This window comes from Vanessa tameamea, chromosome 10, assembly GCF_037043105.1.
Source record: "Vanessa tameamea isolate UH-Manoa-2023 chromosome 10, ilVanTame1 primary haplotype, whole genome shotgun sequence".
NCBI lineage: Eukaryota > Metazoa > Arthropoda > Insecta > Lepidoptera > Nymphalidae > Vanessa > Vanessa tameamea.
This window is the reverse complement of record NC_087318.1, coordinates 5510700-5524849: the sequence shown is the minus strand read 5'-3', so window position 1 is coordinate 5524849 and position 14150 is coordinate 5510700.

Sequence of the window (14150 nt, the reverse complement as noted above, 5' to 3'; positions counted from 1 at the left end):
ATTCATGCTTTTTTATTTAAAGGTATCTATCGGCTAGTACGTAAGTAGAAAAACTGTTCACCAAATTATGTGTTTTGTTTTTATAAAAATATATATTTTCAATATGCAACTGCTTTTTGTTATTAAATATATATTAACAATCTCCATCGATTTCCGTTATCTAAATCACGAGACTTTTCGATTCCGTATTTTGCTCTTTAAACCATATAGTCCAGTGGAGGGTGACGAAAGGTGATTTCGTGGTGCTAGCACGAGCGTATTAGTGTAAAAAACAGGCCACGTACCACGATCGGATCGTGGACACGATGTAATTTGATTCTTGTTGAGTTACTTTTTTTTCTTATTCAATGCTGTAACAACATACGGGTATTATAGAGACTGTATACAAAAGAAATTAATCGATTTTGAATTGACTTACCTATTGTTTATTTTAGTGTTTCCAAAACAAAAAAAAATAAATACAATAATTTACAAATATTTACAGATTCCATTTTGATCCACAGTTAATCAATGATTACAATTACAGTTGTCAAAGTAACCATGTAAGTTTCGAACTGTTTTTTTAAGATTGAGGACGGAGATGGAAAAATTAAACGTTTTTATTACAATATTTTGTATATTTATAATAAACTTTTTATTTTTGTAACATAACTTTATTTTTAAATAGGTATCCGTTCCGGATAGAATAAGGGCTCGTTCAACAAGACCGTCTGTTCAAAAGGAAGACGGCGGCCGGACGTAAGTTTTCGCACGTGGACCGGCTGGCTCCGATCAGTTTTCGTATAAGATAGATGAGGATGATATCCCGGTATATATATAGAATAAGAAGGAGACGCATTATTGGATGCATAATACCCTTAATTGGTAAAATAAGAAATGTAGATTTTTTTTAAATACCTCCGAAACTCTATTTCTTCTTTTGATGATCTCTTTGGACGAAACTTAATGATTCAGAGAGTACATTTGGATAGATTGGTGCCGCCTCAATGGCAGATTCACACTATATGCGTTCCGGACGTTTAGACGGCTCCTCAAAATGGCAAAACGTTTCATAGAAACCTAGATTTTATAGAACCTGTTCATTTTCTCGGAAGCATCTAAATTTCAGTGTCATATAAATTACTGCCACTGGCAAACCTGTCTTTTTAGACGGACCAAGTAAACAGACGGTCCGTCTTAGACTTTTAGTCTATATTGAACAAACATACAAAGAAATACTATGCAAAACAACTTGCTAAAATTTCATCACAATCAGACGAGTGATTTTGGAATGCATGGAGGACTAAAATACAAACATAAATTTTTATTTATATAGATTAATAATTATCGAACGCGGCGACACCCGTGTTATGAAGTGGCGGTCATAGGTTTTAGGTATTGAAAACTAGCTTATGTTAGCCTTCCATGGGGCTTTAACTTGCTTAATAACAAATTTCAATTTCTAATTCGGCTCAGAGGCTTAGCCATGAAAGTATAGCATACAGGGTTACTTCTACATTACTAATATTATTATATGTTTTTTAACACTTATCATACCAGAAAAAATAAAAAAAACTAAGAATTGTTTTATTAAAACTACATGAAATATTGTGCTATTTACATCACATAAACGGTTTTATTATAATATTGCCATGAATGTAATTTAAATATGTCCTCGAATTATTTTCCTCGAATTGAACTCAAACAAACTACCAACATTATAACAGTATACATTAATATTTAATCAGCACTAATTCATTTTTATAGGTCACATTCCTCTAAAGCTTCATATCCAGAGAGTAATATTTCGAATACTATTCTATATATAAATATTATTTAATGAAATATTATTAAATTTTTTTTTGTCAAAAAATCTTAGTATATAAATATTGGCAGTGATAGCTTTCGTTGACCTTAGAAAGCAAGTAAAGCAGTTAATTCTTTGTCAGAACTCACTCCGGTCATGATGAATTGCCATGTCATGATTATAACAGTCAGGAATAATGAGTGCACCTTTCCAAGTTTGTGGATATTTTTTTAAAAGGTTGGTGGATTGGATATTGTTCTCCCTATTAAGTGGACACCACCACTCATTAATAAATATTTTCCATCCCTAACAAGACCAACGCGAAACCAACTTTAGGAACTAATACGTTCAGGTTTCTCGTGTCTGTAGTTATACTGGTTATTCATCGAAACATTCAAGCCATTTAATACTAGGTTTTGCTATTTCGCAGTAGAATATGTTGATGTATTTAATCACCAAGTAAATACAATATCTTCTGCTCAGTTGCATATTCCATTAAATCTGCACGAAAAAAATCGTCATTATAATTTACCGGTAACAAAAACACCTTTCGTTAAAATCTAATAAGTGATATCAGAAGACGTTATCGAGAACTTTGTTTTTTACTCGATGTTCTAAAATATATTGCACCTTGCGTTGAATTACTCAATGATTATCTTCCTTATAATATTTGTCAACTTTAATGAGTTTAAATTAGTTTCTCACATTCGGAGACTTTTTAAATTATTTTAATTATATCGTTTCATCGTTACGATATCTCGTGAACAAGTTATTAGAAAAATAACTCTAATTCGAGATACATGAGGGTAGCAACGACATGGAGCAGGTGAAACTTATAGACGGGTCCTTTGTCCCTTGAAATGTCAGGACAATTTGTATTCCATCAATAAAGTTTTTCTATAAAGTGGGACAGAAATGTAACAGTTACTTTATAAGTTATTTTTTTGTTAAGCCTTGATGTGATTTTTTAGTAGGTTAAATTATTTTTTTGATTTGATTTAATATTAGCTGTATAGTGAAAAGAGCAATGTGTTAATATATTACTTTTGCACAAACTCTGTCGTTTGCTAAACAGATGGATAATAATATAATTATCGCCGTTAACAAAAGACTGTTTGACACGTTAAGACGCGGACAAAGGGTACATCACCTTGGGTGCTATTCTAAACATTTTTTTATGAAATTGCTCGCAATTTGAACACAACATGGACCAATTAAAACCACGTATCTACAATAGTTAATTAAAATTCTTAAACGTTACTTGGTAATACCATATATATTTTATTTTTATGACTTAATCAAGATCTTAGTGATAAGGGAGGACGTTGTTATTGATTATTTAATAATACGGACAAAGGAGTTTGTATCACGAACATATTACTTCAATAATTAGAAAAAAAAACATGGAATTGCTGACCAAAACGTCGAAGTGTCATATTGATGATTAATAAAGCATTATTAATGAATCTTCAAAAAATACTAAAATAGTAGAATTATTAGAACAATTATGCCAAATACGCTGATGCTTATATTCTACTGAGCGATATCAGCTATGGGGAACATTCTCGAGAGGAATTATCCACCTGCTTAGAAGATATTATACTGGACAACGGTGTGTGAATACCTACATTTTTACCCTCTATTCCCTCACTATTAAAGACATACAAGACGGGATCGGACTTCTTGTAATTCCAGGCAGCCATAAAACTTTTATTTGAGATCTTAAATAAGATCTCTGTGAGATTTATAAGATTAGCAGACAAAACAGTTTCTGGTTAATCGTTTCTCTAGTGTCTATGAGCTTTAGCGCCGGAAATTTTCCAAGTTTCATGTGTTTAAGGCGAATTAAGTTAAATGTTTAAGCTTTAACAACCTAAAGTAAAATATAATGCCTCTTTATTATTATACGTAAATAATTATAGTTTTGTAATCATAGAGTTTGTAAACGAAATCTGTTTCACCGTAATGTATAATGGAGCTAAAATGACGTTTTAATTTCATGCACTGTTTTGTATAAGCATATTTTGTGCTGGCAAAGATTATGAAATAAAAAGACGTTACAAAAATTATTTGTTTTATTTTTCGTACAATAATATTAGCATTAAAAATATTTCCTTTAACTAAAAAATATATATTTTCTTACGGAGTTACGGAATACTTATTCAATTTAAGTATTTACAAATAAATACTAATTAATACTTTTAATTTTATAGCAAATATTTTCTTATCGAAAAATTATCTAGAAATTCAATTTACAATAAATATCATCAGATCCTTATAAAATAATAGTTACATACTGTAGTTTTATATTCGACGAATATATTCATAGTTTTTTTTTCACATCTGTCCATAATTGACATCATCTACATCCTCTCGGACGACTTCTAAATAATTTTTCTAAGACATTAACAACTGCTCCACATTTGTATCGACTGACAAAAAACCGAGGCGTGCAGTTAAGTATATAAAACAACAGCAGCCGTCAAATTTCCTCCAGACATTAATCACACTAGTATGTTCGGTAAGACTTTGAGGTGACCAAGTTTTAGATGACAAAAAAAGACATATTCTGATTGTCGATATTATAATTTATATAGACTAAAATACAAAATAGATTGAATAGAAATTTAAGAAATATAACCAATTTCACTCGCTTAAATATTCGACTAAAACATTATACCATTATTTACATACGTATAATATCGAAACGTTTTTATATAAAACACTTTAAACGAAAAAACATTGCTACATCTTTGGTTTTTATAAATTATCAATACAGGGATTCTTGAATAAAGAAGAAAATACATTGTCCTTAAAAGCACACATAAACAGACATTCTACTCGCGTGCTTGCGCGGTCGCGCACTTTCTACCGCTAACGGTCGGCGCGTGCGCACCGCACCTGTCCTAACCCGCGTTATTGTTCGATTGCACTCGCTGCTTCATTAGCTTTCTAGATATTTATTGCCCATTAAACTGTTACACCGTCCTAAAATGCTATGAATAGAATCAATAGAATGGCAAAAAAATAATAATCATAGTTTAAACACTTAGGCACAATCTGCCGGTACGGCTTTGTTGATTGGTTGAAATTAATCGTATAAAGCACTAAATGGTTATACACAAGAATATTTATTTGCCAATAAAAAATAATAAAACACTTGCGTTGTCGAATATTTATTAAAAAAATTATTACAAAGCCCTCTTACAAATACTTTTAAGCATTTCGTTTCGGTTATATTATAACTAACTCGAAATCGTTTTTTTATAATCTTTTATTTAAGTACACCTGTTATTTATGAGTGGGCTAAACCCATTCTGGGGCCACTATACACTAATTCATAATTACGAAGATTTTTTTTACATGAATTTTACTTGCTCAATTACTCTAAATCTCATATTTCTCTTTTATATCCTGGTGTTGTTTTTAGTCTTGATTTTAATTCAATGACCACATTTGCTTTAAAATCAAGAATAACTATCATATGTGTTTTTGGACTTTTATTCATAGTGTTCATTGGATCACTATTCGCCGGATAATAGATTCGCCAATAATTATTTGAGTATATTTTTAATAATACGTTCGGTCTAATAATTAAAATGACTTAATTCAATAAATTGGTCATTATTATGAAAATATACAATCCATGTATAAAAAACTTTTTTATTATCCCAACAAATATATAGATATATAAATACACAACATTTTTCGTTACGTTTAAATACCTCATGCTTAAAAAGAAATAGAATGACTGGATTTGTCTTAATTAATAAATACTTTGACATATTATAAATAGTTTATTATTCGTTCTTGGTACTATTCGTGACAATGGCGGCAACTTTGATCTCATACATGTGTATACATTATGTTTTCATCTCATATTTAATACTTATCCGTCCATTTTTTATATTCAGGCAACACGAAATATGAAAGAAATAAAGCGTGAGTCTTTTAACCCAGTTCCATCCAAGCGATTAAACTGTATTTAAATTTTTGTACACTTTTATTTAATATTTATCCGTATGTCATAATATTTTAAAATGGAAAGGTAAGTATAGTAACATAAATATATGTAGTATACATATAACTAATAAGGATAACAATTTATTTTATGAATCAGCTCAACTAGCTTAGGTTAAGTTGATAACTAAATAATTTTTTTCGAGATATGAAACCATAAAACCTTTTCGAATTTTATTATATCTCATAGTTTCAACATTTCCGCTCGATTAAATAATCGATATCACAAAAGCGCCAAATCTCACCCACTCCCCATCCACCTTACGTCACTAACGGTTAGTGTGGTAACAGGTGATCGCGCACCTGCTAACCGTTTCATCGCTGACATTACTGGTGGATTGGTGTTGCTGTTACGAACGGTCACTTCTATAGTATTTAATTAGGCTTTTTTTGTTGTTCCAGCATTAACGACGGTTTATACCGAACATAGGACTTTACGTTCATTTTTTATTTTTTATATTATAATTACATTCTAAACTGGTGTATTTTATATAATAGCTGAAATGGCCCAGTGGTTAGATCATGTATATTTTAAATGAAGGTTGGGCCTCAAAATCTTCACTACAGATTTTTTTGTGTTTATAATTCATTCCGTTATCGGTCGCCTAGGAAACATGAAATAGTGAAAAATTCAAGTACATTTGATCGGCCAACGTTGTTACTCTCATGTGTTGATTCGAATATCTTGTATAAACTCTTGTCTTAGTTGAAAAAGTTGAAATAATATTGTAATTAAAAAAGTTTAAAATAATATACCTACTATTTATTTTAAAAAAGGTTTGACATTACCGATACCTAAAACAGATTCGAAATAAAAAAAAAATACGAAACAATCAATCTTTGAAAATGTATCCTTTAGTTAACGAAGAAAAAAATAAATATTCTAGATAAACATTTTAAATTACATCAATTATAGATACAATCGTGTCTAAATCGAAAATCTGAAACTTTAATTAAATATACGAAATGTTTTCAAAACAATTGCCAAACGATAAAATCTAAATCGTATACAATAAAAACAAATAATAATTAATTTAAAGATGCACTTCTTTCTGATTAAACACAAAAAAAATACAGTGATAGTGATTATTGAAGATGTTATCTCTTTAATATTGCAATGTAATTTCTTGATTATCATATGATAGAGATGGAATATATTTACTTGTACTTAGTAAATAAATGACAAATTATAATAAATGTATACATATACGAACACCATTGTGTTGAATGATAGAATAGTGATTTTGTATGATATTTCATTTCTCTGTATATTTAAAAGTTCAAAATAAATATTCTAGTACAGAGGATTGACTATGCTTTCGACATAATATGTGTACAGGTTTCCCAAGGAGGTTTTGTTACAGGTGAGTTGTTCTCATTCAAACTTTTTCGAGACATTCTCGAGTTTCAATAAATCCATATACTTTTTGTGGGGCTGATAGAGAAACGTTTTAAAAAAGATTAACATTTCGAACTGTATCAATTTTAATGTTTATATAAGGCAGGAGGTGATCAAGATGGATGTTTTTATGTAGCCATATTTCATATCGATACATTTCGTTAGTGAACCAGCTGGTTTTAAGCTGTGTATATTGAAATAACATTTATTATATATTGTCCTTATAAATCCTCCAAATAATATAGACCCAGAGAAATTATAGAAGTCGTATTTATTTTCAGGCTTGTATAATATCACAATACAAGCAATATTATCTGGCGGTTTCGTCAGGTTTATTAAAGTATTTTCATGATTTATAATAAGTGAAAGTACCTTATGTTTTATTCCACGACATAAAGTTACATTTTAAAATTAGAAACGGTCCAGTCGTACGAGAACCAAATAAACAATAAAAGCATGATAAGAAATGATCGGCTTAAGCGGTAAAGCAAATACACCTTCATGAATATTTGCAAATTGTAATCACAACAGCAAACAATATTTGAACGTGATATAACTAAAACAATATAGATGGTTTAAAGAAAAATGAACTCTAATTTCCAGAGATAGGAATAAAAATTAAGCAAAATGAAAATTTGTAAGGTTTCATGGTGAAAATGCTTCGGAGCGCCACGTGCCGTAACATTTGACTAGTAGTGTTGGGCGTGTTATTCATATATTTAATTTATGAAATATTAATCTGCCATTTGAAAATTAAACTAGTAAACGTAAACGATTTATTTAAAGGCCTATTTTAATAATATAGAGCGTATTTCAAATATTTTAATTATTACGTTAAACTCAAAAAGAAGAAAGTTTCACTTTTGATTTATGATATCCGCGCAAAAACTACTAATTTGATTGACAGCAAGTGTACTTTCGTATTATGAGCTTATTATTCACAGAAACAAATATATGGTATTTAATTTTTTTTATATACGATAACTATGTTATTTATGGGCAATCGATTTTCAAAATATCAACTACATTTCCGTAATATTAACAAATTATTTCACGTAACACATAGAAGTAGAAGTATATAACATTATAATACTGTTTAATTTTCAAGACAATTTCATTTGTTTATTGCATACAGTTTTTCTTTCACATCTCTAAATAAGAAATCAGAGCGCATAATACTATGGTGTGGCGATTGGCAATCATTGTGGTTTTTGCCGGACGAAATTACACTTTGGATCTGTTTGTGGTCCGGCTGAACCAGATAGCCGTCATTAGATGTAAAGACGGTTCCGGAACGTGTATTGTTTGCTTTAGTTTAAACGATATTGATACATATTATCGATGAAATTGAAATCACAACACGTCAATATCTTGTAAGTAGATCATTCCTGTGATTGTTTTGTGATTAATAAATGAAAATTCGTAGAGAGTGCGAGGAGAAAATTAATTTAAAGTATCGTGGTGATTAGATTTGAAATTCGAATTATAATAGGTTGTAAAATTCCACTAAGAAAATATAATATATTAATAAGTCTGAAATAGTTTTATTGCAATGATATGATGAATATAATTGTGTTCCTGGTCATATTCAACATATGTAGGTAGTAATTAGGCATAAGAGTTTATGCAAAAATATCAGCATACTTCAATTTCTTACTCTCTTGGTCTAATGGGACTGAATAACATCAGCCATTTTTTTCTCGCTGGAAAAACGCATTACACGTTTCCCCTACATGAAGTGGGGGGTATGTGGAACGCGCCGGTGCCCAGTATGCCTAGTGCGGGTGCCATAGGATCGCTTTCGCATGCTACCATGACGGAATATCATCACCCTGATCGGAGAAAGATCAAGCTTGAGGGGACGGTACGTGAGTGTAACAATTTCCTAATTTCAGACTGTTATATTATATTATACATTTGTATCTTTTGATGAACCCAATAACTCTTAGTAGCTCGTTCTTCGACACAATGCTGGATTGTTACGATTTTCCCCCCGAACCAACTAGTCAGTCTATAAAAGTAGTTTACAAGATTATAATAAGCCTGTATTAGAGGTGATACCAAAAAGTTTAACGAATACCCTGTTCCCATAACTATGCTCACTTTCACCAAGCTAAATAATTCCGTAAATAATATTATAAGTAAGTACCTAATCTTGAAAATAATATTTTATTTTTAACAATACTTTAAAATCATATTTCAAATATCCTTAAATTCCACGAGCAGTTTCACACCATATAAGTTACCAAGTATCGCCTACCAATTCCTCACCATCATAAGCCAGGATTGCTTTCCGAGTTATGTACCCGAAGCACGCCATCCAGGTATTATGCGGCGATAAATTTGCTCTTCGCACCCGATCTCGCTTTGTGCAATCGAACATCAATGATTTATGCACAATTATCGATTAATTCAAGCAGCGATCGTAAGTTTCATATCGATTATTAAGCCCAAGTTGAGTGCGATACGACAGAGTTTAAATCAAGCGGTCGATATAATTAGCGCCTTTGTTTATTTTCGTTTTATTAAAAGAATATTTTAGTTGATGTGTAACAGAAGTTATATTTTGTTTGCAGACACAAATACAACTGATGTTCGTATAGATGAATCAGTTCAAGTCGTGATGATCAGAAATTTAAATATGTTGATACTTACTTTGCAATTCGTCACGCGCTCTTCAACTGAGGAATACATTATGTTGAACATGAATATCATATAATAGTAAAGAAGCCAAGAAAATCTGGATAGAAAATATACTTCAGGTGCTTTGGTTTCTAATCATAGACATTCTCATTACAATATCGATGGTATATCAACGAGGTATGAACAATTGTCTCGAAGCACAGCGCTAGTTTTTTGTCGGCAAAATTGGACCAGTATCCATCAGATATCGCCACAAAAAGCCAGTGACGGCTCTCACAAAGGCGCCACCGTCCCACCTCGATTACGCCCTATGACAAAGCAGTTTGTTTCGAACAACACTCCATATTGATCCAAACAACTCGTCTATTTTGTTTTTTCTTTATTGGATTTTTTATGCGGCTGATAGTTGCTTAGGTGAACTTATATTGCCAGTGTAACCGGAACTTTAAATTGCTTTCAAGATAAGGTTATTATAGGTCAATTTAATAAGGTCTGCGGTAGTTGGTACATCGGCTCCTGTGGCGATCTATGGTATTGTGTACCCGCGCCGCTCTAAATTGTTGGTTTAATCGAGCTTTTTGTGATCACAGTTTGGTTTGTGAATGTAATACGATTTTTATTACTCGATAGGTGCAAAAGAAGAAATGAGAGCGTTCATTTTTAGAGGTTTAAGTATTTGTATTTGTGTCATGAACCATTTTTTGATATATAAATATCAATTACTCGTAAGCTCTTAATAACCAATCTAGCTAAGAATCTATCGTTAGCGTATATATAAAAATATAATTTTGTATGGTACTTGAGAATAATAGGAAGTCACGTAAGAAAAAATATAACCATAATTCTCTTGGCACACAAAATTTCTTTTGTATTAATTGATTATAACAATATACGAACTGCACACAGTTTACTAAGCAATGTTATGAAAACACTATAAGTAAATTTTATCTCAACTGAAAATGGGTTAAACTGAGTCCACTAACTTTGCTTAAATAAAACTTTGACTATTTATCTTATATTCTATTTTTGAAAACTCGAAGTATCTCTAGAAGCTGAAGAATACTGTTAGCTATATTGCAGCCGTTTATAATTTAACGAAGGTAATGCCTAATTATTGACATGGATTGAGAACATATCGCAAGTTAAGCGAATACTTTTTTATAATAGAGTATTTGTGTATAATATTATTGTACACGGAATTGTATAAATATATAAAAAGTAATAGTACAACACAAATAATAATCAGAAACAGCCATTTCTATAATACTTTCAATTCTATGATTTATATTATGAAGTTTCCAGGAGAAACGTTTCGGTGGTCTAAATCAGACCACCCAGTATCGTTATAATTGTTCTATAAAGATTTATAATGTCTGTGATCGGCGTTTTGCCTTTACTAAAATAAATCGTCGTGTTACAGATGGTGCTCCAAAATGATATTGAATAATTTGTCGATTGTTTTTTTTATAAAACAACGTGGTTGTAAATTGTAATATTATAAATGTTACAATGTTTCAAGATTTTCTCTAAGAATAACTAAACTTATTCTTGATTGCTTTATGACCGAAAAGAAAAAGTATTTAAAAAATATATTAAAATATCTCAATTGTCATCTGGTAAATTACCGTTTTGTGTGCAATTAGTGTAACGAAATCTCCTTCAAATTGGACGAATAAGTTAAGAGTACCTTTTGATGACAGTTTTTTGATATAGTTGACTGGTTTACGTATTAAAACACCTACATTTCAATTCCTGATTAATTGCAGGATATACAGATAAATAGAATCATTATTATTTTTACTTAACATCCATTAAGATACAGTTTACAGCTAAATTTAATATTATACTTAAATCAATCTAAAAAACCGAATAGTTAAAGTAAAAAACAGATAATTTTAGAACACACTGTATAATTAAAAAACCTAACCGTAAGGTACTTTGTGAATTGCATTAATCAATAAACCATGATTGATACAACAAATCTAATGTATTTAAGTGAATGCCTTCAAAAACAATTACAACATAATATGCTTTAAAAATTATCTCAGCTTGTAATGGAATATAATGACCGCAAGCAAGTATAGTTAGTATTCTCCCTACACTAGACATAATATATCAACATCTAATTTTGAACGAGCCGAGATAGCCCAGTGGTTAGAACGCGTGCATCTTAACCGATGATTTCGTATCTGTAAGGCGGCCTAGTACGATCTTAGAAAATATTTTATAAATGTTGGACATCAGGCTGATAGGTCTATAATTTGTTATATCGTTTTTATTTCCTCTTTTGTGTATGAGTATTATGGTTGACATTGTATATTGTTGAGGTATATATAATGTATATAAAATGTCATCGAATAGATCTGTGATAATGTTGATTGTTTTAGTAGATGTCCCTATTAATAGTTCGTTAGATATAGCGTCTTCACCTGTTGTTTTCCCTTTCTTCTGTGTTTCGATTGCTTTTTTGACTTCTTCAGGTATTATATTTGGGATCTCTTCCTCTTTTTCACACTCGTAGATAGTTAGTTGTTTTGGTTCTGATTGTAACTCCTTATCACTGTATAGATTGCGGTAGTAGTCTGTTTCGATTTTTATTATTTCGATCCTGTTGTTTCTTTTAGTTTTTCGGTGTGTAATGTTTATGATCCAATCTAAATTATCACGCAGTTGTTGCAATGCTTTTTTAACACCTCCTGTTTTTTCTATGTAGTAGTTGATTGTTTCTATTTTTGTGCTCTGTCTATGTTTTCGTATTTGTAGATTTATTTCTGTACTTTTCTTCGTTATCTCTTGTCTGTTGGTTCGTCTGCCTTATTATTTTTTTCTGTATTACGTTGTGGGGTTAATATATTAATCGGCGACATAGAAGACTCTCTCTTCCTTTTTTCAGCTTCTGATTTTTCTTTTATTATTAACTTATTATTTTTAATAAATGCTTTATTTCCCCTTTCTTTTTCTTCCTTTATTTGGAGTTGTAGTTTTTTACGCAATTATATTGTTTCTTTTGAAAGATCTTCAGTTATATAAGTATTTTGTGGCATTTGTTTCTTATGTTTCAAAATTTCAGCTCTCTTTTGTTGTGACGTGAAGGTGATCAGTATAGGTCTAGTTTTACCGTCTTGCTTCTTACCAAGTCTATGAAACTTATTTATTTAAATTTTTTCTATATTACCGTTTATGTTCCTCAAAGTGTTTTCGATAATGGTAAATATATCATCGTAAGATTTTTCTGCTTCCTTGACACCATGTATTATTATATTATTTTTCCTATTAATGTTTTCTAAGTACTTAATTTTTGTGTTTTGTGTTTTCACTTTAATATATATATTAAATTTTTATTCTCTTCTATTATTGGCTGTATTTGTTCTTCCAAAGAGCGCATTAAAGTGTCAGTCACGTTCTGAGTTATTGTTGTCGTTTGTTTTTCTAATTCCATTTTCATCATTTTAAATAGTTTTAATATTTCCTCTGACATTCCGCTGGTATCCATGATGCAATAACCAAACGTTTTAGGATGCGTCAAACAGAACGCGTAGTAGTTACGTCCGTTAAGTTGGTAGCAAATGTGTCAAGTATCAGATGACAACTGTTGTCTATGGTTTGACGTATGGGACGAACTTCACACTTGTTTACGTTCTAAATGAATAGCAGATTTTTGCTAACTTTTGTGTTTTCGATGATTATGCTTCTTTTCGAACGATCCAAGTCGCTTTAACTGCTTATAGCTTCCAGGATAAAATAAGGTAAAAATTACTTTACTTTTGATTAAATTATTGGAGCTCGTTTAAAATAATGTTTCTCGTTTATCAACCGGAACCGGAAAACCCCAAAAATAGCTATACTATAAATGTTTATAGTTTTCCGCGTAAGTAAAATATTTACATATATAGATTTAAATGATACGGAGAACGGGCTTAGTTAATTTTTTTAAGAACATTTGTTATACATTGGCGGCTGCATTAATAATAGTGGTTTCAATCCATGCTTTATATGTTAAAGCTATTCAGCGGACTTACTACGTTGATAAGGCTAGACTAAACGATTGAAATGATTTTATTAATAGATTATTTATCGAGTTAGGACGTTGGCGGTGTGGTACTCTCGTGCCTCGGAGAGTACGTGGTCGTTCATCATTTTAGCTTATATTTGTGCTTATTATTTACTATTATTACTATTACTGTATTGTCGTTGGCTTGGATATGATATCACGTTTTATGTAATGTTGTTGTCGCTCGCGGCATCGTTCAGATTTTAGGGGCTGGTCATGAGGTGGTAGGTATAAAAAAGTATTTTTCTTAA